General features: G+C 43.8%; 1 long non-coding RNA gene across 1 annotated transcript in view; it reads right to left on the bottom strand.

The window, feature by feature from the left end:
- Window positions 1–208: 208 nt before the first annotated feature.
- The window catches only part of LOC128769656 (uncharacterized), a 35,404-nt gene continuing 10,611 nt past the window's right edge, over window positions 209–25,001 (bottom strand). The window contains exon 3 of the long non-coding RNA XR_008416420.1: window positions 209–238. This is a non-coding gene — a long non-coding RNA (uncharacterized LOC128769656). The remainder of the gene's footprint in view (window positions 239–25,001) is intronic.

Here is a 25,001-nt window from a genome sequence, read left to right as displayed (position 1 = left end):
TTTGCACCGAACTGAAAATAGCTTTTCAATATCAGCATCTTTGAGAAGAGGAAGTCTGTTGAGAGTGTCTGGTTGAATCACAAAATTGTGTTTCTGGATCAAATGACATCAGACTTACCAAAAAACTCCACGGGGCTATTCCTGGAGAATTGACTCATGATGCTTGAGAAGAGCAGAACAAGGTGGAGAGGAGAGGTGGAGGCGGGTCAGGTCAGCGTGGAAACCCGGGTCACATCTCCTATGGAAAGACCATAGGAAAGAAGCCTTTTCAGACCACACTGCAGAGCCAGCTAACAGTACATCGAGGGAAACTGAACCATTATTTTGCGTTAAGTATTTTAGCCTTCAGCAGTCTGATGTTCAAATGTCACACGCTAATCATTCCCAAAGCAGCAGATCTTCCCTCTAAAGGTTGATCACTCCACGCTCAACATTCTCCTGCTGGTAAATTAAAACACACTCCACAGTCCACGCACACGAGCAGGAGCTGAGGCCCCACTGCACAGGTTCCCACGGCTCGAGCTGCACTCGGTGGGAGGTATATAAGTCACTGAAGCTGTGCCTTGTTGTTGCTCCAGCAACAACACCACAGAAAATCCCCTCTTGCTTTCAGTGCTGAGCCCACCTGGTTTGTTTTGGTACGGGCTGGTGTTTTATTGATGCACTGAGTATCGTGTGTTCGCAGAGGTGACGCTGTCGTGTCGCTCTCAAAGCCTGAGAAGATAAACTGGCTCCCCCCCAAAAGACAGACACCACACATTTTGAATCCTGACCTCTGACCTTCAGGCAGCAGGGGGTTATTCATTCGACTGGTGGTGCGTTCACTCTGACTACACGCAACAACCTGAACATCATGTGCTGTCTTGTTTAAATCTTGAGCGAACTATCAAAGAGACTGTAGGTCTTTTCCTCCTATATATATATATATATATATATATATATATATATATATATATAAATGAAAGGATTGGAATACCATAAATAGGTGGAAATATTGAATATTATTATTAAAATAATTTCCACACCTATTTGCACTAAGCTCAAAAATGAATGAGAATTGAATTCACCATCATTATGCTGATGCCTGTTTCTACCCTGAGGCTCTACTCTGAGTCACAGGAAAATGCCCAGATCAGCAAACCATATGTAAATAAAACAAAAGCTGAGCAATACTCAATAATAAACCCAACCTGTGAGCTCAGGAGACTAGGTTATGTATTCTACTTTTTTTTCTTCTTAACAATTTTGCTTTTAAGCCTGATTTAGAAAATTACAATTTTGTTTCTTAAAAACAAGACTGAAAAATAGTTAAGATTTTCTTATTTTTTTTTATTGTATTTATTTAATTTAAAAGCATTTTTTTACATTCCTATTTTTTGTCATTTAAAAAAAAAATCAAAGTCAGACTATTTTTTCTCTGAGACTTCTGCAAACTCGGAGTTCAACCCCGGATCTGGTTCTGTCAAGGTTTTTTTTCTTGCCTTCTTTCAGGAAACAACTGTGACACACCGTGATCACCGTTCAACAACCGCTTTCACTTTGAGACCCAACAGTTTTCAAAGTTCATCCAAGTCCAGTTCCGACTGACAAAGTGAGGCTGCCGCGCTGAACTTTCACAGCTGTGAAGCGCTTTCTAAAAATACTCTGCTGTTTTTTTCTCTCAACTGGGAGGACCTCTAGTGTTTCTGGAGTTTGGCTCCTGAGTTTGAAGCTTGGTCAACTTGATCAGCTTCTTACATCCCCGCTGCTTGCCAATTTTCCTGACAACTGAAGCAGAAGGCAGAGAGAAACCAAGAGAGGGGGGTAACTGGCTGGGCGCACAAGTGCGTCAGCCTGTCTCTGCCCTTTGTTAAAGGTTTACTCACTCCACTGCGCCCCCTCCATCTCCTCGGTTCCCTCCCCCCCGGCCTTACCAGAACAGGCTTTATCATCTGTGATGAAGCACTGGGAGTCTGGGAGGAATCAGCTCCGGATGCTTATCACATTAGGTCACTGTGGACTAATGCTGAACCTCCTACAGACCGTATCAGAGCCACGCAGGAGAGTGGAGAGTCTTTTCATGTCCAGTCAGACAAACCTTCGTGTCAGGTCAGACCTAACCGCTCTTTGATTTAGCTCCAAATATCCAACTTTCATCACTGTTGTTATTCATTTACGAGACAACCCCAACTGCTTTTGCTCCAAATGCTCCTTTTCCATGTCAGTAGTTCAAGCACAGTACACCGGACCAAGTATATATACTAAAAACAGTTCCATATTCAATCCATGAACACAAATATGATTTTAAAATACGCACATTTTGAAGCTTGACGGTGATTGAGAATCATTTATATCTTTGTTTCGTGCCTACTTCCTGTCCCATGGTCAACGGCTTCAACGCTAAGATAAACATTTTATGCTTGATACACAGCAGCGATTCATCCAGAGTAAGAAGCTTTTGCGTCTAGCTTTGCAGGACGATATTTTAATGTTGTCAAATGGTGTCAGAGGTGGGATGGGCTCATTTTAAATAGTGATTTAATGATGGTTTTCTCCACCCACTATAGAGAAACTGGCTGATGTAATGCTACAAACAAACCTTGAAGACATCCAGCCAAAAATGACAGTACAATTGCATGTCGTCGTCTGTGTGCAGGCAAAATAACTCAACATTTTCAGAAGTTGAGAGTGAGACTTGGGGCAGATGCTTGCTTTTTGTTGACGTTCCTAAATGCCGTGCACAACTTTTCTTCTGGAGGTAAGATCACTGTTCAGAATGCTGCACCGTAGCAGGAGCGCAACCCACTCTCCTTCTCAACTACTGTTGTGCTAGGGAGCACTGTAATGCTACGAATGCTAATGCTGTCCAACTGCACTCATTGCTAGCAAAGAGATTTCCAATGCGTCCAACAGTCCCCAACAGTCCATTGCTACAGATCTGATAAATGTAGGGCAGTAATATTGGGGATATCAGAGGCTTGTGCTTTGATAGTTTGTCGCGTCCTCAACATGCAAGCTCCTTCCTCATGCATCATCTCCGCTACCTTGCTGGAAAGTGACAACAGTTCAGATCTGTTTGATCTGAGCGCTCTGACTGAACTGACTGAACTTGAGTATCAGGTTGTCCATAAGGGATCAGTGGAAAAGGCCAACATGCAAATGAAGAAAAAGGAAGGTGTGGGAGTCCAGGCTCACCTAACCCCAGCTACACCGGATTATTGGATCTACGGGCTAAGTGGCCGCTAAGACGCCGGGTCAACGTCCACCTCAGGCAGCTTGACTCATGCTCCTGAGCTGTTTTCCATGGACTTGACAGCTTCCGCTCCGAATCGCCCTTGACACTCAACAGAGGGTGTCAAAGCTACATTTGAGGCAGGTGAGTCCCATGGAGAAGACATATGGCGACGCTGGTGGCTCATGACATTCGTCTGTTTGACAATTAGAAGCTGATCAAATGATCCAGCGTCTGGCTTTGTGCTGGGCTTGTAGCTCCTCATTAAAGCTCATGAGTCGCGCGGCGCTCCTCTGATGCCTTCACTCTGACTGGTGTTGTTCAGGTGTCTGTGGAAGCATCATCTGCCAGCTCACCTGAGGCCACCAATTAGCGTGGAGCAGCTGCTGAGCTTTGTGTGCCATAACAATTCACACTCGGTGGACGCAGAGCGACGCCTCGCAAGATCAGCGGCTCGGATAATAAGCCTGACTTCTTCTTCTTCCCTTCCCCTTCTGCTGTATCTCTGAGAGAAGTCCCATCCCTCGCGCTTGGGAGAGGAGTCATGCTCCGTCGTTCTCTCGCATTGGTACTTTGACTCCACCAGCTTGCTGACCCCCCGTGGAACCCAGAAGGGGCTCTGGCCCAGAGGTAGCCGCGACTTTGTAACATCAATTGTCACGGTTGCTCCACTAATGAGACAATGGCTGTGTGAATCCCGGGAATACGGCAGCATTCCCCGGCTATAGCGGTGTCTCAGTGATTATTAGCGAAGCAACTGAAGCAACGGACAGATGGCGTCTCCAAAGCCTTGCTGCTCCTGCCTCAGGTGTTTCCCTAAATGTGGCTTTAATCTTGTTATTCACCAAAGACGGCAAAACTGTGGGCCTTCATTCCAGTTTCTGATAAATATCGGGCTTCAGCAATAGCAAAAATACCGCCTTGCTAGCTTACAGAACAACAAAAATATGTGTAGTCGAATCGAAAGCCTTAATTCACTCACACATTCCGTTTGGGCTTTTCGGAAACGTCTTGCTAATCCCATACAACTCCCCAAAAACAGAGCAACTTCCTGTCTTCCTGTCTGGACATGGACAGCCTATGCTTGGTGCTACACCAAATAGACGTCTCGACTTGGCGTGTTTATGATCAATGTCACCTGAGACTCACTCTGATGTCAACTATAAACCAACAATGACTGGCCTCCATCTGAGTATTGTGTTTCAACACGTTACGGTCCAGTCACAAGCGGGAAAGTTGAAGGGGACAGGAGCACTGCAGATGGACATGTCGTCGTGAAGTTGCTAACCCATGTGCTAAGTCTGCACATGCTAATTGACGTAACATAGCTAACTAGGTATTACGTAACTAAGATTCCATGTGCAAAACAAACAGATGTTCCGATACACTGACTCGTAACCGTCACTGACAGTCATGAATTTTCTTTAAAGAATACACACTGGTATGTTACAAAACAGTCGCAAGTTGTTCTGGTTGATTCCATGCTTTGTACCGGAAGATGGGCGGAGTGAGGCTCGAGGGCCACATGTGGCCCTACGCCGTGTGAGGTCAGAGCAAAAGCCCAAATGGAATTCCAATTCTTTTCTTTTGGATTTAGATTTTAATGACCAATGCAATTTTTGTGTCCCTCATAATAAATAAACAAAACTATTGAACAAAATACCTGGTAATAAAGACATTGTTAAGACATGTTTTACTCGGAGTTCTGAAGTGTTTTGGCTCGATGGACCCTCACATTAGTGGCCTCCTTCTCGGGCTTATGAATATTCAATGGAAGTGTAGATGGTTTTTCAAGAACTGGAGTAGGACATGTACAGGTGACAGAGGACAGCGATGAGGACTTGGTTACCTGGCATTTGGAAATACTTGCTGTTGGATTTATATTTTAGACTTATCAACACTGGACTTGAAATCTGACGCCTCCTGCTGTGACCTTCTCTTCCTCCTCCACGGCATCATTGAACTATTAACCTATTCATCTTGGTTTTTAACTCCTTGTCGGGTACTATATGTCTATTGAGCGATATTTCTTACGTCACCTGCACCATTTCAGTTTTGTTGATTTGTACATCTTCCTGACTAGTATTTATCTATTATTTATTTTTGGACATATAGTTTTGTTTTTGGAAACCGGAGGCCACAGACCGAAATTTCGTTGCCATAATATCGTGATATGTTTTTGTGCAATGACAATAAAGAAAGTCTAAGTCTAAGTCTAAGTCTAAGTATGAAGCTAATATCTCATTCCTGCTTGGCTGCTGTGACTCGGGTAACTCGCGTGATCTTCACCTCCAAACAGGTGGACATGCACGGGCACAGTGACACGGCTGGTGCTGAGGGTTCATCTGGCTTTCACTGCAATAGTTTGCCACTAAAACAGGACACAGGGACGAATGAAAAGCTCGGCTCCATCTGCAAATAAAAGGTGCGACCGACTAATTGGACCAACAATATAACAATGACAAATCACCAAAAAAGAGGCGGTAAGGATCTTTAAAAGCGGAGCCATCGTCGGGCGTCATGTTGCTCTGCACCTGTCGTGGTTGACAATGACAATTAAAGTCAGTTGTGAGCAGCGAGTGCAGTGGAAGTGGCAGCTTTCACAGCAGGTTTACACTCCCCTGCTTCAAAATAAGCAGCACCAGGGCAGTCATTTCAGGCCTTAGAGTGTGGTGTAGTCCTTTGACTATATTCCTCTGACGCGGGTACTTTTGGACGGGGGGATGCCTTCAGGCTCGCGCTCCACGAGTTCAAAATTACAGTTACAGTGGAGCCTTGTCATGTGAAAATGTGAAGAAATACAACAGTTTAATCACAGTAATGCCATTTAAATTGTTGACTCTAAAGGTGCAGACATAACTCAAACTAACTGATATTCACAGGAATTCATGCTTCAACTCAATCTGGTAGGAAACCGACAATGTGGCCTTTTTTTTCTTTTGTCCAAACTTAGTCCGTCTTGTCTTGGGGGCTACACAGATGGGATAAATAACACAAGACAAAGTAAAAATCACCAGCGGTTTCAGTCCCATCTGGAGCATGATATCAGTCAATTTTAAGCTTTGCATTACCGGGACTTTTACCTTTGGTAAAAAGATGAATCCCAGGCAATACTACAGGTCCATTTATGCTCCCTTTACGTACAAAACTGTACCCGTCCTTTTAGCGTCACATGCCTTCTTTACATTGGTTATTGCTATTCACCAATATATCCAGCAGGGGGAGCAGCCCAGAGTCAAACGTTTATGACAGTGACAAGCTCCAAAATAAACCTTAAACAGGCCCTTAAATATATGGCAACTGGAGATGGGGAATTTCCGCCTTTGTTATATCTTCTTCGTGACTCATTCACGCTATATATCAGGTAGTAACAGCAACACTGCCTCCATGGTTTACGGTGGTACCTTCGGCCCGTATCCTTTAGCTTTGTTGAAATATAGGCAATATGAACGTAGAGCACGAGCAGAAGGCTCCGTCCGTATCCATAGCCGTACGTAACATTGAGCATAAATGAACCTTAGTCCAGTGTCAATAGACAGGCACCAAACATTTAACGTACATCCCGCCGAATTCTGCGTGGCTTTCTAGCCATGACTTTGTTTGGTTGTGATATTAAGAAGTAGAGCAGCATGAACTGTGACAGGAGGAGAGTCAGTAAATTGGCTCGTCTCTCATGCGGTGGTTCGTAATCTTATGTGAACATGCCGTCAATACTACTGCCACCACTGTGGTAGAGGGACATTTTCCCCACGTCCCAGATCCAAAAACTAGGGCTGTAACTAGTCACCAACTATCTTCACAGTTGCCATGACGTCTAGATGTTGAATAAAAGACAGAGTTGTGAGATTATACTGTTGTGTATAGTCAATAGAAAACAGACAAATGTATGTAAATTGTCAGTTAGCCGGTTATAGTCGACTGCCTGCTTATCGTAGCATCCCAATGGCTAACAACTCCAACAAGACACGAATGCAGTAGCACTCCAAGACTTGTTTTAGCCTTCATACTTGAGCACTTACATCTTGTTGTACTTCTTCATGATCTTCTCTCCGTGTCATTGTGCTTCCTAAACAACCCTATTCTTTGTTGCTCCACGTGCAACAGGGACATCAGAGGAACCGATGGATCGGTACAAGTGTCAGGAATCTTCTTTTCAGTCCGGTGTGCCGTGATCATACAGCAAGTGCAGCGAACATAAATAAGGCGTGGAAGTAGCCTTAAAACTCAGCAGACAAAGGAACACCAAAAGTGTTATATATCTGTCTGTGAAAAGAACCCGCAGGCGCTTCTGCGGATGCTTTTCTCTTCTTTTCCTGTGAAAATATTGTTTTTCTTTCGAGGGAGTGAAGGTGCATATCTGCTCGGGAGGAGAGATGTGTTTCTACTACCAAAGCAAACAGGATAAATCTCACCAGCAGTGGTAGTGGAGCAGAGACGATCCTGACAACAGCCGCGGGGCCACGCGACGAATGCGCTGCCTAATCAAGCAGCTCTTTGGAAACATTGTCGCTTTTATCAAAGCGAAGAGGAGGGATTTCAGGAGGCAATTGAAACATCAAAAACATGCACGTATTCTAGTTGGTGTGAAAATCCAGCGACTGAATGGAAAAAAAAAAATCATGGCTAGATTTAGAGGAGAATAAAAACACACCATTGACACGAACAGCTAAAATGCACTTCATGGTCACTTGGACCGTCCGATGCTAGCAAAGACGTCAGCTTTCAGCGTTGCACGTTGATGCATTAGAGGCTGAAATGAAGGACATAATCCGCCCCAGTAACTGACGCTGTCAGTCACGAAAAAAAAAAAATCTGGGGTTAGTGGTTACCACACGGAGGCGCTCTTTTCGCTCTATATTCATATAGATCAACATTATTGATGAGAATTATTATATCCCTCTATATATTCATTACATATACGTAGCAGCCTTTAAGAACACTATAACAGACGAAATACTTCAGACACAATCTTTGAAGTGCTTCCAAGATGGCGATGGGTGACCAGCTGCGTGTCGCAGGAGCTCTGTACCTCCTTTTAACACTTTTCCTGTTTCAGTGAATTTCTCCTTTGTGAGATCAGTGAAGTCTATCTTATCAACGTATGATCATGTTGCAACTCTTGCGCGATTGAGGGAACTGCTGATGCGTACTTCTAGCATGAGTCACCATGTCCAGTATGAGTCCAGGGTTAAACTTTAGTTCTTGTTCTTACTGTTTCTTCTCCTGTCCTCATTCACCACACCAAAAATGCTTGTCTTTTTCTTCCCCTTTTTCCTGCGCTCCTTCTCAAAATAATATACAGATTAGAGGGAAACATTGGTCATGTTCTAAGCTTGGTCTTTTTAGCCAACTCCCATTGACCGCCTCAGTATATCTGTCAGGTCCAATGAAGATTCCCTTTCTGCTCCACGAAGGTCACCATAACTGCACTCTCTTCTTCATCTCCCTTAAATTATCGCTCAATACAAGTTCAAATTCGGGTTGTGTCAATCCAATATAAAAGGCAAGTTACATCTGAAAACATATAAAAACATCAGAACAAATAGTTCAGTTGTATTAGAGAACAGTTCCCCTCCACCCATTTTCCCTGGCACTTTTTAAGAGGGTCAAGGACCAACAATGAATGACATTACCATTTGGCTATTCACAGGGGTGGAGGTGGGGTGTGACAAGGAAAACTTGAGGCGGAAACATCTGTGCATTCAGGTCATTACAGTGGGTAACTGTGTCAGCTGAGAGAAGTGTGTCCATCTTGACATCACTGTGTACAAGGCTAATATCATAACCTCTAATACTATACCTCACTATAACAGGTCCAGATGTGAATGACACTGAATGATTGAAACTTAGTGTCTTGTTTTGACAGCTGCTGCCAGCAAGTGCTAACAGTGCAATTCTCAAGTCAAAGTTCAGGACTGTCGTGTCTATTGTTCTGAATTTTAGTTTCGCAATTTTTCATGGCACTTTCAAAGCAGCATCAGAGGTGTGGCGCGACTTAAATTTTCTTGTTTGACATGTCGATATTTTAAGGGTCGGTGACTCAGCGCTGTGTTTCATTGCTTAGGCTACATTCAGAGTTATGTCTGCTCCACTGGTGTTAATATTTCGTGAACTCGACTGAAAAGCTTGTGAGGTAGCGCGGGGCGTTGAAGACTGCGGTTTGAGCGAAAGGTACACCAGACATGGGTGGTCAAGCTGTCTGCTGGGTTTTCCTTCTCACTTCCCCTCAAGCCTCGGAACTGCAGAATTATTTATAGTCATGACTCTGATCTCTGAAAGGATAGAACCATTTTTCCTCTCACTCTAAAGGCCATCTTGTCCTGCTCTGACCCAACTTCTAATCTCCATCATCTCATTTAGCGTTAGCAAGATGTCCACATCCATAATCCCCTCATATACCTCAATAGCAGCCCCATAATATTCAGATATCGCTGCCCGGCTTGATTTACAGGTACCTATGGTTGCCATGGGAACAGCAAGAGTGGCTTATTACTGCTGGTCTGAGGGTTCAAGAGGCAGCCGACATACTGTTTCTTTGTCAGAAATACAGCTTGAGATATATTGCTATATCTTTTTTCAGCGCACGGCCAAACAAGCTGGCGTCGGTTTAATATAAAAGTCGATATCGGTGCCATCTGATATCATGCTGCACATGGTGGGAGTATTTACGTGTGAGGAGGACACAATAAGTCTGGATAGTTCAGAAGATCCCGGCGTGCTCCCTGTAGTTCTTCCTGGGCAAATTCAAGCACACCGCAGATTCACTGTTCTTCATTCAGATTTGCTGATAGCACAAACGCCGTCCTCTTTCCTGTTAATAAGGTCTCCTCCGGCTTCACCAGTGCAACGCTGCGTGTGATAAAAGCAGCAGGACATGATGTACGATGTGACTAAAGTAAGTGAACAGGAAGGCATCTGAGAGCTGCTTTGTTTTGCGAGATAAGCGCATTGTTTTTCTTCGATCGCTTCTGCTTAAATAGCATTATTACGGAGAAGAAGGCGGAAACAAAAGGGACCCTTAAAATCTTTTTTTCACTTTTGATGCCAGGCAAAGCACTGAAGCACAATTCAAGTTGGATTCGTTTTAGCAAGGGACGTGGGGTTTTGTCTCTTCCACGTGGGATGTCAGGAAAAAAAAATGAGAGCTTTGTACAGGGTAAGAAATGTTGTGATGCTACGTGGTGCTAAGGACGATGGAAGAAACCTTGTATCCAACTTTGTCATGGTTCGTTTCTGTTGTGCTTTTATTTTGTTAGGTCCGGTGTTCCTGTGTGTCGTTTTCTTTTCCATCTCTCTCTTCAGCTTCACAGCAGCGCAACTGGATCCCATTCCACGGATCAGACTCCACTGATTTCTACAGCTGGGTTCCAGTCTGCGTTGCCAGATGGTTGCTTCGCATTCTCATGGTAAACTCTCTTGACCCTCCGTTCTCTCGTGCTCCTGTTGTATATTTCTAAATTCCATGTGTGATTGACCTTCTTTCTGCCGCCTCCTTAGTTTGTGCTCCTCGCTCAGTTTTCTGTCTCTTGCTTCTCGCCATTTGAGCGTGTGTGAATTCTTTGTACAACTCTTCTTCTTGTTTTCATCTCGTCATCGTTATTTCCGAGTGCGTTTGCGTTGTCCCCGTTTGTGGGTCTGGATTATAATTCGCCTCATCAGGTTTCCCCCCTACTCTTGAGTGTATTTCCCGTTCTGTGTTCTGGTGTCTACGTTCCTGTTCGTCTTTTGTGTTCTCGCGTAATTGTGAATAAACCTTGTTAAACCTACCCTCAATCTCCCAAGTCTCCTGTCAACCTGCAACAATTCAGCAACTGGGTCTGAGCCCACAGACAGCCATGACAAACTTGGGTTCGATTCGATGCTGTGGTCCACCACCACAGAAGTTGGAGATGTACACCTTCTCTCCGCCCCCTTTACGAAGGTAAATGTTGCGGTAATGTTTATGGATGTTGGTCAAGTCATGGTTCACCTTGTGCGACTGTGGTTTCATCACACATTGACTTTTCACTTGATTTGTGGGCTTTAAAACAGGCATTTTCTTACCTAAAAAAGCATGTATTCCACAGCTTCATAGTTGACCCTGCTCGTAGCACACGCTGAAACATATAATCACTGGACTGTCCATATGACTCAGTGCATAAACAAACCAGTCCTTCTCAATTGATGTTGAAGGTTCAGTTGTTTTCACACAGGAAACCACTTTCAGTTGTGTTTTGTTCTGGCCTGAAGTGACAGAGAGACTCCAGCTCCTCCTTGTCTCCTGCTGCGGTCTTGTACACTGGAGGTGTTATCTCAGGTGAAGTGGATCCGTGAGACACTTTCATTTGCACAACAAACACATGTGACCTCCCAACCACCTTCATGTGGGGCTTCTGAGATCTGATGCACGTCTCCATGCTGCTCTGATTTTAAGGGTGCTTGGGTTGAAAGAATTGCCAAACAGGAAAGACTCTTTCAGGTCCTGGGATCTCATCCATCACTGGTGGTGGGGAGTGAAATCAGATTCCAACACGACACGCAGCACTTGTTGATCAGGTTTCCAGGTTGCCTTCAGCTGGGAAGAGGTCATGTGATGAAGAGATTCCTCCAAATGGTAAAAATAGCTGGAGGAAAGAGCGCTCTGAGGCGCTCTGCCAGAGCGGTTGCCTTCAGCAACAGTTAAGCGGTCAAACCTCCGCAGCCCTGCAGCTCTCGTTGGACTTACGAGGTGTTAGCATACATTAAACAAACAGCCAGGGCCCTTTTTTTTTAGAGCCGGGAGCATCACAAGGCCTGATCCTTTCAGTTACTAGTGGCAGTGAAAGTTAATGCCAAGCTGCAAATTTAAATGGTAAGAAGCTTCGCATGGTCCAACCCACGTTTACCTTTTAAAAACCCTTCCAAGTTGCAAGTGACTTGGTGACCTGAATAGATGACAGTTGGATAGATAGATAGATAGATAGATAGATAGATAGATAGATAGATGGATGGATGGATGGATGGATGGACGGACGGACGGACGGACGGACGGACGGACGGACGGACAGATAGATAGATAGATGGATATACCTGAATAGATGACAGTTGGATAGATAGATAGATGGATAGATAGATAGATAGATAGATAGATAGATGGATGGACGGACGGATGGACGGACGGACAGACAGACAGACAGACAGACAGACAGACAGACAGACAGATAGATGGATGATAGATAGTGTCGAAAGATTCACCTGCACATGAGGGATTAACATCTTTTTCAAGCGTATTTTCAAACCTCACCGACAAAGATGTAAGAAACAAGTGCGGATTTTCTACTAGTTAATAGAATAAAGTTCTTCTCCAGCAAAGACATTCGTTCTCCAAGTATCTATTTTTCAAATAAAGAGTCAGCGTCAGTCATAGCCTCCAGTGTACAAGACCGCGGAGCTCCCTGTCTCTGTAAAGGCCTTGTAATGACTGGTCTTGACCGCGGCTCCATTTCAATGACGGCTTTCAAATCAAAATCACCGCAGGTTCAGTGAGAAGAACTTCGTCCAAATCAGTTCAACTAAAAGAGGATTCCGTGAAAGTTTCATTTGGTTATATACAAAACAAATTCTTAGCATTAAAAAAAAGCAACTTTGAAGTTTAACTTTTGCAGAAAGTAATTACTTATTCTTTTATCGATACTGAACCATGTTCGCTGCGGTGCATATTTTATATTCTTCCACGTATTGTACAGTGTTGCCAGGCTACAGTTTGTTCCAGGTTTGTTTACAAATGGAAGTAGTGAGGCAGGGAGGTCTCTATTTACCCTGCCGCATGTGAGAGCAGTTCAGTTCCGAGGAGATACGTGATGCATGAGCACGCACGTCCGATGCAGGTAGTATCCTGCGCCCTCATCTTAATAGGCAGGATTTAATGGTAATGCATTCATTCAGATACTAGAGGAAAAAAAGTGCTCAGAGACGAGATTTCATTTCAGAGCAATCGCTAGAGGGATCGGAGCTATAAGGGAAATGAAGCCGATTCAGACAGAAGGCTCCACAAAGATGAGACAAATTAGCACATCTTACTCCGTATGGACAGGAAGAGAGCCAGAGATCAGATAACCCTGGAATACTCCGTGCTTTATGTTAGTGCATCTCAAAAAGCTTATTTTTCCACCCCGCCAAATTCTATTGACAAACCACGTCATGGGATGTTATGAATTTATGAGTATGACTTGAAAACACACAGAAAATACACACAAAGGCAGGAGAGCAGGAGGCTCACCAAACCAGGAGAGAAATGAAAATGAAGGGAGGAAAACTATTACAATGAAAAGACAAAAATACAAAAATAAAAACAAGGTAGACGGCAGACAAAGAAATGTACAAAACTGAATACATTTAGGAGAAAATTAGCTTAGCGTGGTAAGAGTTTGACGCATTAGCAGTTGCTTTGGGAATGAATTTGGGAACAGTGTACTGGGAAAATCTAAAGAGATGAAAAGCCTTTCCCTCCACTTGTGGAGTCCTGCACAACGGCAACACGACAAACAAGGTGGTTGGTCTGTTGTCGGATTTCCCTAACAAAAAGAAAAATATTTACGCCACGTTCCCTCAAACCAGGAGCCAAAAAGTAATCTTAGAGAAATTTGAATCAAGAGGTTGTTCCCCCAGCGACAACATTTCCACAAAGTGTAACCCAAGACTTCAATCAAAGCAACCTGCTGTATAAATAAATGCAGGGCAGGATGCCACCGTCTCTGCACCGTGGAATGTTTGGCTAATCCGCGCCACCTGGCATTCACGTGTTCAGGCCGAGATATGTTCCTGCATGTCCGGAAACATGGACAGAAAAGTTCAGTAAATACATTTCATTTCATCTTCCATGTGTTGGACACTACTGTCTCTCTAGAAACTGTTTTACCAATGTGAATAAATGATCATTTTGTCACATTCTGTTCTCGAAATCATGATACAAACTCTCAGTCCTTTGTCTTGTGTGATGAAGAACCTTTTCACGATTCTCTCTCCTAAAATGCTTGTTTTCCATGGCCTTATTGAGGATTTCACTAATACTTTGAGGCTTTAGAATTTGTTGATGGTCCCTAACTGATGCTGGGTCGTAGCATTAGCGCTGCCTGTGAGAGTGTGTCGTCGATCAGTGAACCCTAATGGGGACTATTTTCACCAGGGTGTTTCTCCGAGGCGCCAGCGCAGCGGGAGACCTGCATGTGTTGACGTGAACCAAGTCAGACGGCTGCGTCAGAGAACCTATGAGGACCACTCCATCTAATAAAATAAACAAGGATCCAGAGGCTCAGAGTCGACCAGCGTCATTATCAAAGGTTCCCTGGATTAAAAATAAGTTTAAAACTACGATCGAGAACCAAAGTCCACCACACTCTCCACAACTGTCACACGCTGGTGTCGGCTGTCAAACGCCCCGGAGCTGGAGAGCACCATGTTCACATGTCCAAGTCCAATGCAGTGAGTGAGCCGCGTGTTTATCGAATTTATTGTGAGATGCAGAATTGTCATCGTGGAGATGGTGTTTGGCGGTATATTGTGTACGATAACTTCCTGCTGATATATGCATCGTGAGTGCTGGCCATGCAGTGGTCCCAGGCTTCTGTTGCCCGGCTCTATATGATGTGTCTCTCCTTGTCTGAGTCTCCCTGTTTCTATGTTGCCGTAGTACGTTTTCAAAGTGCGTCCTTGCGCTTCACTCAAAGCTCTTAACAGCTATTAGCTCTCAATAGCAGTTCACTGGTAACTAATCCAATGGAAGCACTTGACTCGAGCAAAGGTCGGACATGTGTATTCAAGTTCACCAATCCTGAGCAGCTAATGGAGGCCGTGTTTACAGCCTTTCGTCTCCACGGTATCAATGTCCTCATCAGTTGAGGGAGGCCGACGTGGAGAGCGGTGAACCTTGCGTGGCTCTCCACCCAAATCCCTCCATCTCTGCGAGCTCGCCCCGGCAAATTAAACAATGTTCCAACTTAGCCTCTCCTGCCTCCAGCGAGTCAGCGCTGACTTTTTGGCTTTCCACTCGGCTCAGGAAGGCAGAGAAACAAACTCGCTGTAAAAATAAAAACAAGATTCGTGTGAGCAGATGAAAGACAAACTTGGGAACATCTGGCAAGCAGACATTGGCAGGTTAAGGTAAACAGAGTGTCCTTTTATGGTCGTACTCCTACTCTCGGCAGCATCAGAGGTATGAGGTGGAACACCTTCAAAGAAGAGAGGGGCCGCCACATCTTGTTTCAATTTATCCCCTCGCTGGAAGACATGCTCGCCGGTCATAATACACTCCCACCAAGAGGAGCCTGCACAAGCACAGAGAGTTGGCCTTGTTCGGAAATGAACACATTCTCAGACGCAGAAACTTCCATGGAACATGAATTCACCACATTCCGCGCAGACATCATCAGACATTCAGTTATTCTGAAAGCGGCAGATTCCGAGCGCGTGACCTTCTGTGAGACCAGGGTGGGATTGGATTAATTAGTACGTGGCCAGCCCTGAACACTCGCCTCATGCCAGAGCTTCATGTCGGCCGCTATAACATCTGGCAGTGGGCATCTGCTGCCATACATCAAACTAGTTCCTCCAACCTTCCACGCCCCGCACACAGAATGCTGGTCTGCTTGAACTAACTTCCAAAAGCCAACATTTGTTTACATGAGGAAGAAGTCTGGGAGCAGAGCAGGTCACCGTCATGGAAAAGGTCAGCGCCGGTGCAATAACCGCACTGGAATACACAAGACAAAACGCAGAGAGCTGGAGTCATGTTTGTCTGAAAATAAATGACCTCAAAAGTCAATTTTAAGGACAAAAAAAAACTATTATTGAGTAAAATAATTTCGATTTTAATCTGAATTCCAGTCTCCGGAATTGTGGCAAGCTGCAGCATCAAGTCATGGGGTAATGGATTTATGGTTTTGAGGGTGAGTCTGAGTCAAAGATCACAGTCTATGGTCTACATCTGTGGTCAAGGGCTGAGGTTGAGCTCACTCACTGCTTCTGCTTCCCCTCAACATTGAGAAGAGTGGGAGGAGTTTCTTCACTATGCCTGAATGGACAGTCAGGGCCTCTTTAGCCGCTGCCTTCACGACAGTAACGCAGAAGTCAGCCTTCTGAGTGGATGCGTAGGTGTTTGAATTGACTCACGTCCTGGCACACAGAAGAACGGCTGAGGTGTGGCTGACGACACTTCGATCGTATTCTCCCATAAAGTCCCGCGTGACAAATTCCAGAGACTAAAGGCCCATTTATGCTCAAAGTTACAAAGGGATCCGGAGCCTTCAGCTCGTGCTCGGCGTCCATTTTGTACGCGTTTCAAGGATACGGACCAAACGGAGCAGTACCACTAAAACAGTGGGGGGGACTCGAATGCCCCCGAAAAAAGATGGAAGAAATACAACGTGCGCGGACCGATCAGGGGAGGTGCTCGCTCTCCACACCTCCACTCCAGGGTTTGATGTCCTGTTGTGGGCTGGAGCTGGGACAGGGATGAGGCGAGTCTGGGACAGAGCTAAGTGACTTGGTTTATGACTTTGTCACAGCCAAACTGCACAGAAGCGCACATTCAGAGCTGGACACGCACCGGGCACCTCTTCCCTTCTGGAGAGACGTCACTCACTCGGCAACCCCTCCCACATGCAGCGGCCACACACATAGAGGAACAGCGCACCTGCAGCAGACACTCTACATTCACTCCTACAAAAGACTATTTTAAGGCTTAGGACGCATTAATACGATTCAGATTTCGAACAAATCGCTTTTCGAACGGCCGCCTGGAACGGATTGTGGTCGAGAACCGAGGTTCCACTGTACTTTAAACTCTTGGCTGCTCCCCCTGGAGGATATAGTGGTGAACAGCAATACCAACGCAAAGAACGCACAGACGTATGTGACCAGCGACGCTAACATTGTTTGAAACTGTCAGGTACAATTTCATTCGTAAGGGGGGCATCAACGGGCCATAATACACACTCGATCAGAAGCAGAATTCAATCTGTCAAAGTCAAGGTTACCTCAAACTGGAATCAGACCCAGATCCTGACCTGCCAAAACCAGTATTTCACTCTCATCCTTGGACAGCCCCCACCATGAAACCGCTTTGCTCTCACACAGGATTAAAATTTTCCCACGGAAATGTGTTTAATTCCAGCAGAGAAGTGTCCTACGTGTGTGTGTGTAGTGGGGCACAGTTGATGTAAAAAGTAGGTCAAAGTGGTTAATGAGCGACAGGTGAACGGCGACAGGCTAACAAGAGACCAACCCCGCAGCTCATCGCAAACCAGCCGAAGACATTCGCCACTCAGAAATGTATCCAGGTCACTTCAATTTCACCTGCCGACTTTTCTTCCCCCCCCATCGCGAGCTGCCACGGCCGAGTACAGTAACTAGATGTTTCACTGCGGCTTGTTATGTGTGTGCGCAGGCGCCACCTCCTCATGGTAATAAAGCAGCACGGCAGCATATTTTGGGAAGGAGCTGTTGCTATTATCCTGCCTGTGTGCGGTATTTCATTACCATGTTTCATTGAGTCTGGTTTTGTAATGAGGGGAAGGAGATTGTTCGCTTGGCTCCCGCTCCCCGTGAGCGTGGCGCCGCGCTCAGTGGTGGAGCGTAATTGAATGATTTTGTGAGGGATCAGTGAGATTAGGGATTAGATTTATTCCTCTGTCGCTCTGGATTAGGGGTTCTTTTATATCGGGGGTAATAAATGTATTAATGTACAAGGGATATGAGAGGAGTTGGAAGTGTTTTTATTTTCCGCCGATTTCCAAGAGGCGCTCGCTTGAGGGGTTTTTCTCACGCTGTCTTGAGTTGGAGGTGGGCTTCGGTGGTGGAGGTAAAAGCCTGCGTTCAGGAGAGTTTGCTGTTATTAACCTGGCCATATATCCCGTCTCTGTATTCCTGATCCTAATAATCCCAGCTCCCGTCGCTCGGTAATAAGTGCCAGATGCTGATAGTAGAGATAAACAGCAGACTGTGTTTTCATACAAGGAAAATAAAGCAGAGGAGGCCCACTGGAATCCACATGCTGTGATGAAAGAATGTGAAAACAGGGGTACACAGAAGTGGAGAAAATCCCCCCGCAGGAGGAGAGAGACCAAGACGGAAAAGGCTTTTTTGTTAACACCGGAGATTTGGGCGAAATTGCCATCTTTGAGATCATTTGCAGCATTAACTTCTGAACATGAAATGAGTCATGTGTGCAACAAAGGGAAGCTCAGACCATGCATCCTTCTCTAGAGGCTGGCGTTTATATATCATAAGAAGGCAAGAAAGAGGGCACGTTGGCGCCCATCGAACGGTGAGTCATCGTTTAACCTCGCTGTGTTTTTGGTCTGTGGGAGGAAACCGGAGTGCCCTGAGGAAACCCACGCAAACACAGGGACAAAATCCACAGAGAAAGGTTCACAGCGAGAGTTGCTTCACGCTGGCCTGCGACTCCAAGCTGAAGATGGTGAAGGCTGACATCCAGTGTCCCTCACATCAGCTCTGACATCACTCCTGAAACCCCGGCATGCCGGGATAGGAGACAGACAAAATCTGAACTGAACCTACTGTTTCTCAAGACATATTTAAAAAGAATTGAAGGCCATTATAAAATATTTAAAATATGCTGAATATTAGAAATAAATAAAAAACAAGATTAAAGTGTTATATTATACTGCTTATAATATATATATATATATATATACATATATATATATATGTATATATATATACACAAAATATATATATACATTTTTTTTGGTAAACTAATCTTTTCATTATTTGCTTTTCTAAATGCTTTTTTATTTTATAGATTAAATATAAATACATTTTAAAAAAAGATTAAAAATGAATTGAAACACATTGTAATGTGAGTGACAAACACCGTTGAGTGATTTAATAATGAAATGAGTAATGATTTCTGTTTGTGTTCAAACCCATTTTTAAATTTGCAAATAGCTTCTCTTCAAGATATTAATTCAAGTATTGTTTTTTTTGTTTTACATAGCAAATGCTACTAGCAAACAGTCTGCATATAAATGAAAGAATGGAACTGATTTATTTCATTTTGTCCACCAAAATTATATTCCTATTGTTTCTCAAGACATATCTTTTTTTTTTTTTTTTGGTAAACTAATCTGGAAAATATTTGCTATTCTAAATATTTTTTGGTTTTTATTGACTAAATATAAATGCATAAAAAAAAATAAAAATTGCTGAATAAAAAAAAAACATTAAAATGAAGATTGAAGTATTTGCTATTCAAATGTTTATTTTATTTTATAGATTAAATATAAGTGAATTAAAAAAAGATTAAAAATAAATCAAAGTGCACTGTAACGTGAGTGACAAACACTGTCGAGTGATTTAATAGCCAAATAGCAGACGCTACTAGCAAACAGTCAAAGACGTCATGATTCATTTCCTCCTTTTCTCAACGGCGTGAACTAACCACCTGAAATAATTGAATCATCCGCGATCTTCTCCGATGAACTGACAAAGACTTGGACGCAGATGATGCGCGAGGTAATAACGGTCGCCATGACAGCCATGATGCTGATGAAGATTAAATGGAGACACTTTCATAGTCGCGCTGCAGCTCCAGCGTCAGCAGAACAGAGGGCAGGCGGAAGATTCATCACATCATTGTAAGAGCCCCCGAACAACTTCTAATATCTTTGGACACCACAAGATGGAAAGGGAATTGAAGAGAAGCTGCTGAGCGCTGGGAAGAGGAGGGAAGCTGGAGTGGGAGCACCACTGACATGGATGAACAGAGTCAACATGTGCTGCAGCTGTTTGTAAAAATAGATTTTCAAATGTGTCTTCCCTTTAAAAGGCAGCCCGGTCAGACAGAGACACATATTCCTGCAAATAATAATCATAAAAAAAACATTTAAATATTGATAGATATTTCATAAGAACAGCAGCTTTAGTTTTGAAATATTTCTATTTAAATACATTGTATATAATGGTATAAAATTATCTCATATAAAGAAAACATTGAAAAATATTTGTACATTAAACTTCTTCATACAGAAATGACAAATTTGTTTCCATTATTATGCAAACTGAGTAGAAAAAAAACAAAATATATCAAACAAAAACCTCTCTGTAGTTGGCTGCGTATTCAGTTCCACCCATTTTCCAACAGTATGTAGACGACTGCCAAGTCGAGGTGGCAGCTCGGGTCTGCCCCGGGGCTTCCTCTCCTCTCCTCACTCAGACAAGATGGCGGCTTCCTGAACGACTCCCCAACCAATCTCCCAGGGAGCGACCCAAAATATGTGACCACCAAGTGAGATTAGATCGGGTCAGCACATCGATAGCTTTGCCTTTTGGCTCAGCTCTTTCTTCATCGACCTTCCTTAACTCTTGAACCAGACACCAAAGAAAGAAATCGATCCTCATTTCAGCGCTGATAAACAGACAGGAAGGTGGTGGAAAACACTGGCTTCCCATTTGTTTTGCGCGCTTGACAACCTGACCGTGAGACTCGAAGTTATGAGGCGCTAACCAATCCAGCGAAAAACAATTCACAAATACACTCTTGATTTGTGGCGTGGCTAACAGAGCTGGTGAAATGTAGCGATGGACTTGAGCACGAGTCCTTCCTCCCTCCCTCAGCCGTCTTCCTACCGCGACAGGAAAACAAGGAAAGCGGGACCAAGAAGGAATCAATCACCGTAATGGCTGCTCCTGTGGAGAGGGGAGGCGGAGCAGGTGATATATCCTCCCATGATGCACTGCACAGCTCTCCATCACTTCTGTCGCCATCACCGGCAAACGCCTCATTCCATCTAATCTGGGCCTGCTTTACCTTATCTTCCAGACCGATCGGCTGGCTCCGCATGCCATCGCGTCCCGTGCCATTGACATTCCTGTCCTGTGGCCTTTCATCCGGGCCGCGTTCATAACCCCCAGCCTCACATGTGGCACCAGAGTTTGGCAGAGACAGAGAGAGCAGGGCTCGGATCCCGCCGCGTCCTTTAATACGCTCATCAAACCTGCACAATCGCTTGACTTTCTGCCATTTGCAGTGGAGGGGGGGAAAGAAAAATCTATTTTTCTTTGGAGACGCAGGCTTCACATCACGTTCATTAAAAGGATAATTGGAATCTTTTTGCACACAGTTCTTCAGTGGGTGTTTCAGTTAGCACATTTTAATGAGCTAAAATCGACTCGCGCGCGGCTGATGAGCAGAAGCACACAACTTCACTGGCGTTACGCTCCTGTTCATGACAATAAAGCAACATGGATTCGGTTTTTAAAATGGTTTGTAAGTCAAAGACGAAACTCAAACACCAGATTTCTGCACATAAGAAAATCAGATTTGCAAATGTTGATCCTGAATATTTGAAAAACATCAAAATATTTATGTAATATTTATCGTCACAATGTTTATTTATTTATTTTTAGAAAAAAAGTATATAAGTGTATAAAAATGTATCTTTTGATTTTTATACTTTTTAAAATTCTTTATACATATATATTTTTTCGACACTCATACCATATAAAAAATATATTTGTCAAATAAGTAATTTTTTTTTTAGATTGAAATGATTTTTAAAATTTTACCTGTATTTATTTGTACTTATTTATTTTACATTATTTAATTTATATATTATTTATTATTTAATATTCCTTCTCAGATTAGACAACAAGATTTTTTTATAATTATTATTATTACTAGATCAGTACTATTAATAATAATATTACAGTTTTTTCTGATTTGTTTGGCGCAGATACGTTCTGTTGCTTTTTTATTATAATTATTACTTTATTACCATTATTATCGCAGGAAAATGGGCACTTTCTTCCTTGGAAAAAAAGACTAACACACTATAAGTAAAAATCTAGCATGTAGGTTGAGGTCAGTCAGAGGGCACCACTCAGTATCCTGGTTACCGCTCATCTCAGCATTTCTCTGATAATATAATAACAATATAATAACTGTTCACAAATGGCAGTAATAATGCTTCCAATTCCACTTTAATTTCAGTTAGCGGTTGCCAGTGTCTGACAGGAGTCGCATGGCTTTCTCATGACCGTCTCCTGTTTGAAGAGCTCCGGACTCTGACTGACCCCCACGATGAGCAAACCAAGCTAAGCTCCTTTTTATGAGAAACCGTGGACTGGAAATGTGACTCGACAACGGCCAAACATGACAATCCCTGAGACGCTCTACGTGTTATCTCACATTCCACCAGTGCTCCTCACGTCTCCGCCTCCCTTTCATGCTGAATGATGGCGGCCCCCATTAGGCAGAGATGTGTGGTTGCATGAGTCAGGCCTTCTGAAAGCCGCTTTTTGTCTCTTTGTCAGGCTGCATGACAAACTGCTGAATACGGGAGAAGCAGGCGACTCACCACTCACCACCACTGTGTGATAGTGCGACTGTGCGCTCATTTTATGCCCATTTCTCATTTATTGATCTTTGTCTCATTATTCATCTATTTGTCTTCAATCTGTTACTGCATTTCCCCCGTCGTTGTCCTGGGGAATAAATCACACAGCAGCAATCAACCCGCGTGTTCTGCAATGAGGCATATATCCGATATGTATTGACTCCATTTTTATGGCGTATCAACACAATATAGATAATGCCGTCGGCAATTGGCCAAATGGAAACTCCTAAATGGCTTGAAATAGCTGGAGCAGGCGGCGGCTCTCAGCCTCAACAAATGAGCCTCACAATATTTCATTATTGGAGTGAAACAGCTTTTAATTTATGCGTCGAGCCCTCGTGGAGTCGCATTATTCCTCCCCAAACTTGGTGCGAGAAGCATTTGCTGCATATTGTTTATGAGCATAAATGACTCCGCATTCATTTTAATAAAATCAGACGCCGCATAGCGGAAACAATTAGAGGGAATACGATTAAGCAAACTTACACGGATAACAGATTAAATTTGGGAGTGGAAATGATCCTTCGCCTCATTACTTACAGATGTTTGCCATTTGTTAAAAACAATTTCCAGGCCTTGCGTTTGTCTCCCTGACATTCCTAACAGCAGGTGTTGCGGGATCAACTCCAGTCGGCTTTGTCAGCAGAATACCTGACCTTAAGGTTTGGATTCTGACGGGGGATTTTAATATATCGCCGGAAGTCAAGGATGTGCAGGTTAAACTTCACCTGGAACCTTCACAACAGAAGCATCTGTAACCATGTTTACATTTTCATGCAAAGTTAGTGTCCATCCCGCCCACGATTGGTGCCTTGTAGCAACACGTTTGCTGTTGTGTTGAGCTTCTCTGACTAGAAGCTAAGCTAACAGATGCACTAGGACTGCGTACAGTAGCAATAGCTCAAGACCTTTCTGAGTAAACCCGTCATGTCCGCACTTTAATCTGTCTGTTTTTGTTCTGTTTGTATTTCCTCCGCATCCCTTCCTTGTGCTTTTATTTTGTTACTCCCTCTCGTTTCCGTTTCCTCTCTCCCTATCCAACTTTACAGGCCAACGCAGCTAGCGCTCACTGTCTCATCAATCCCTTCTGAGATAGAGTCCTCCCAACGCCAGCTACGTTTGCCAGATGGTAGATTTCCACTCTCCACTCGGGTAAACTCTTCCAAGACTCCTGTGTTCGACTTCTCTGAATTCCTCCCGCACATGAATTCTTATTCTGTCACAACTCTTTGTTTCACGTCCTTCCTCGTTCTACCTCCGTAGCTTTTCAAACTTCCATTCATTCCGCGTGTGAGCAGTTATTGGTCTCACTTTTCAGTTAAACATATATCCGCTTAGTTTACCCGTCATGTGTGCGTGTGAATAGCCACCGCCACCGAACGCTTTTAGTTTATTGCCACCTTGTGGGGCTTAGCTCGGGGTGTGTTTTCTGTTCTCCCAGTTCCCAGTGTGTTCATCCCCGTCTGCGCCTTTAGTGCATAGTCACTAGTCTGTCTATTTATTTATTTGTCTCCATCGATTAAACTGTTAGATTTAATCTCGTCTCACGTGTCATCTGTCGACCAGCACTGACTGCACTTGGGTCCATTCCTCATGACAAAACCATTCAACATAAATGTTTTCTGCGCATCTAGTAAGACAAAAAAAAAACAGTGTAGGCATTCATTTACTCGCTGACTAGCATGACAAAGAAGAATCGAGGCGCTAAAAACCGAAACATATCATTTCTCAAAAGAAACTTGCCATAATGTTCCACTGGGATCTAACATCAATTTAAAAGCCACTTATCCAAGATATTTAAAGTAAAAGATGTGACTCTGGCATCGATTAATTCCACATATTTTACTGCAAATGTGTAGCGCTGACTGACCCAACTAATGTACAAAGTTGTGTCTGGACACCTCTTCTATCACTGAAACCTCTAGTCGTCCTTTCAGGAAGGAACACAAGGGTTTACTAATATTGCAACGTTTCTTTTCATGTGTTACAAAGCTAAAAGCTACCATTCAACAGCATGAAATAGTGTTACATTTGGGACCTTTGATCCCGTACTTCAAAAGGTATGTTTACACTTACATGTCAGTCACAAGTCAATGTAGCGAGGCAACCTGTCGTGCGGCAACCTGTGGCGCTGTTGAGCGACACATGTCAAGTGACAGAAGTGAAACAGAAGAGAAGCCAATCGGTGGCGCTAGCTGGGACCTCGTGACTCTGCTTCTGAAGGACCCAGTAACAGCGGCTTCCTTCTTCCACTTTAGACTTTCTGATGCACCACATTGACGTTCCACCAGCTTAAGATCCAACCCCGGCAGACTGGTGTGGTGGGGGAAGCCGCTTTCTTGGAACCAGCAACTGTTCAGGTGCTAGTGTCGCCTAGTTGTTTGGTGTGAATCTGCGAGTCTTATTTCGGTACCTTC

This window comes from Synchiropus splendidus, chromosome 13 (genome assembly GCF_027744825.2).
Source record: "Synchiropus splendidus isolate RoL2022-P1 chromosome 13, RoL_Sspl_1.0, whole genome shotgun sequence".
Classification (NCBI taxonomy): Eukaryota; Metazoa; Chordata; class Actinopteri; order Syngnathiformes; family Callionymidae; genus Synchiropus; species Synchiropus splendidus.
This window is presented reverse-complemented; position numbering and strand designations above follow the sequence as displayed.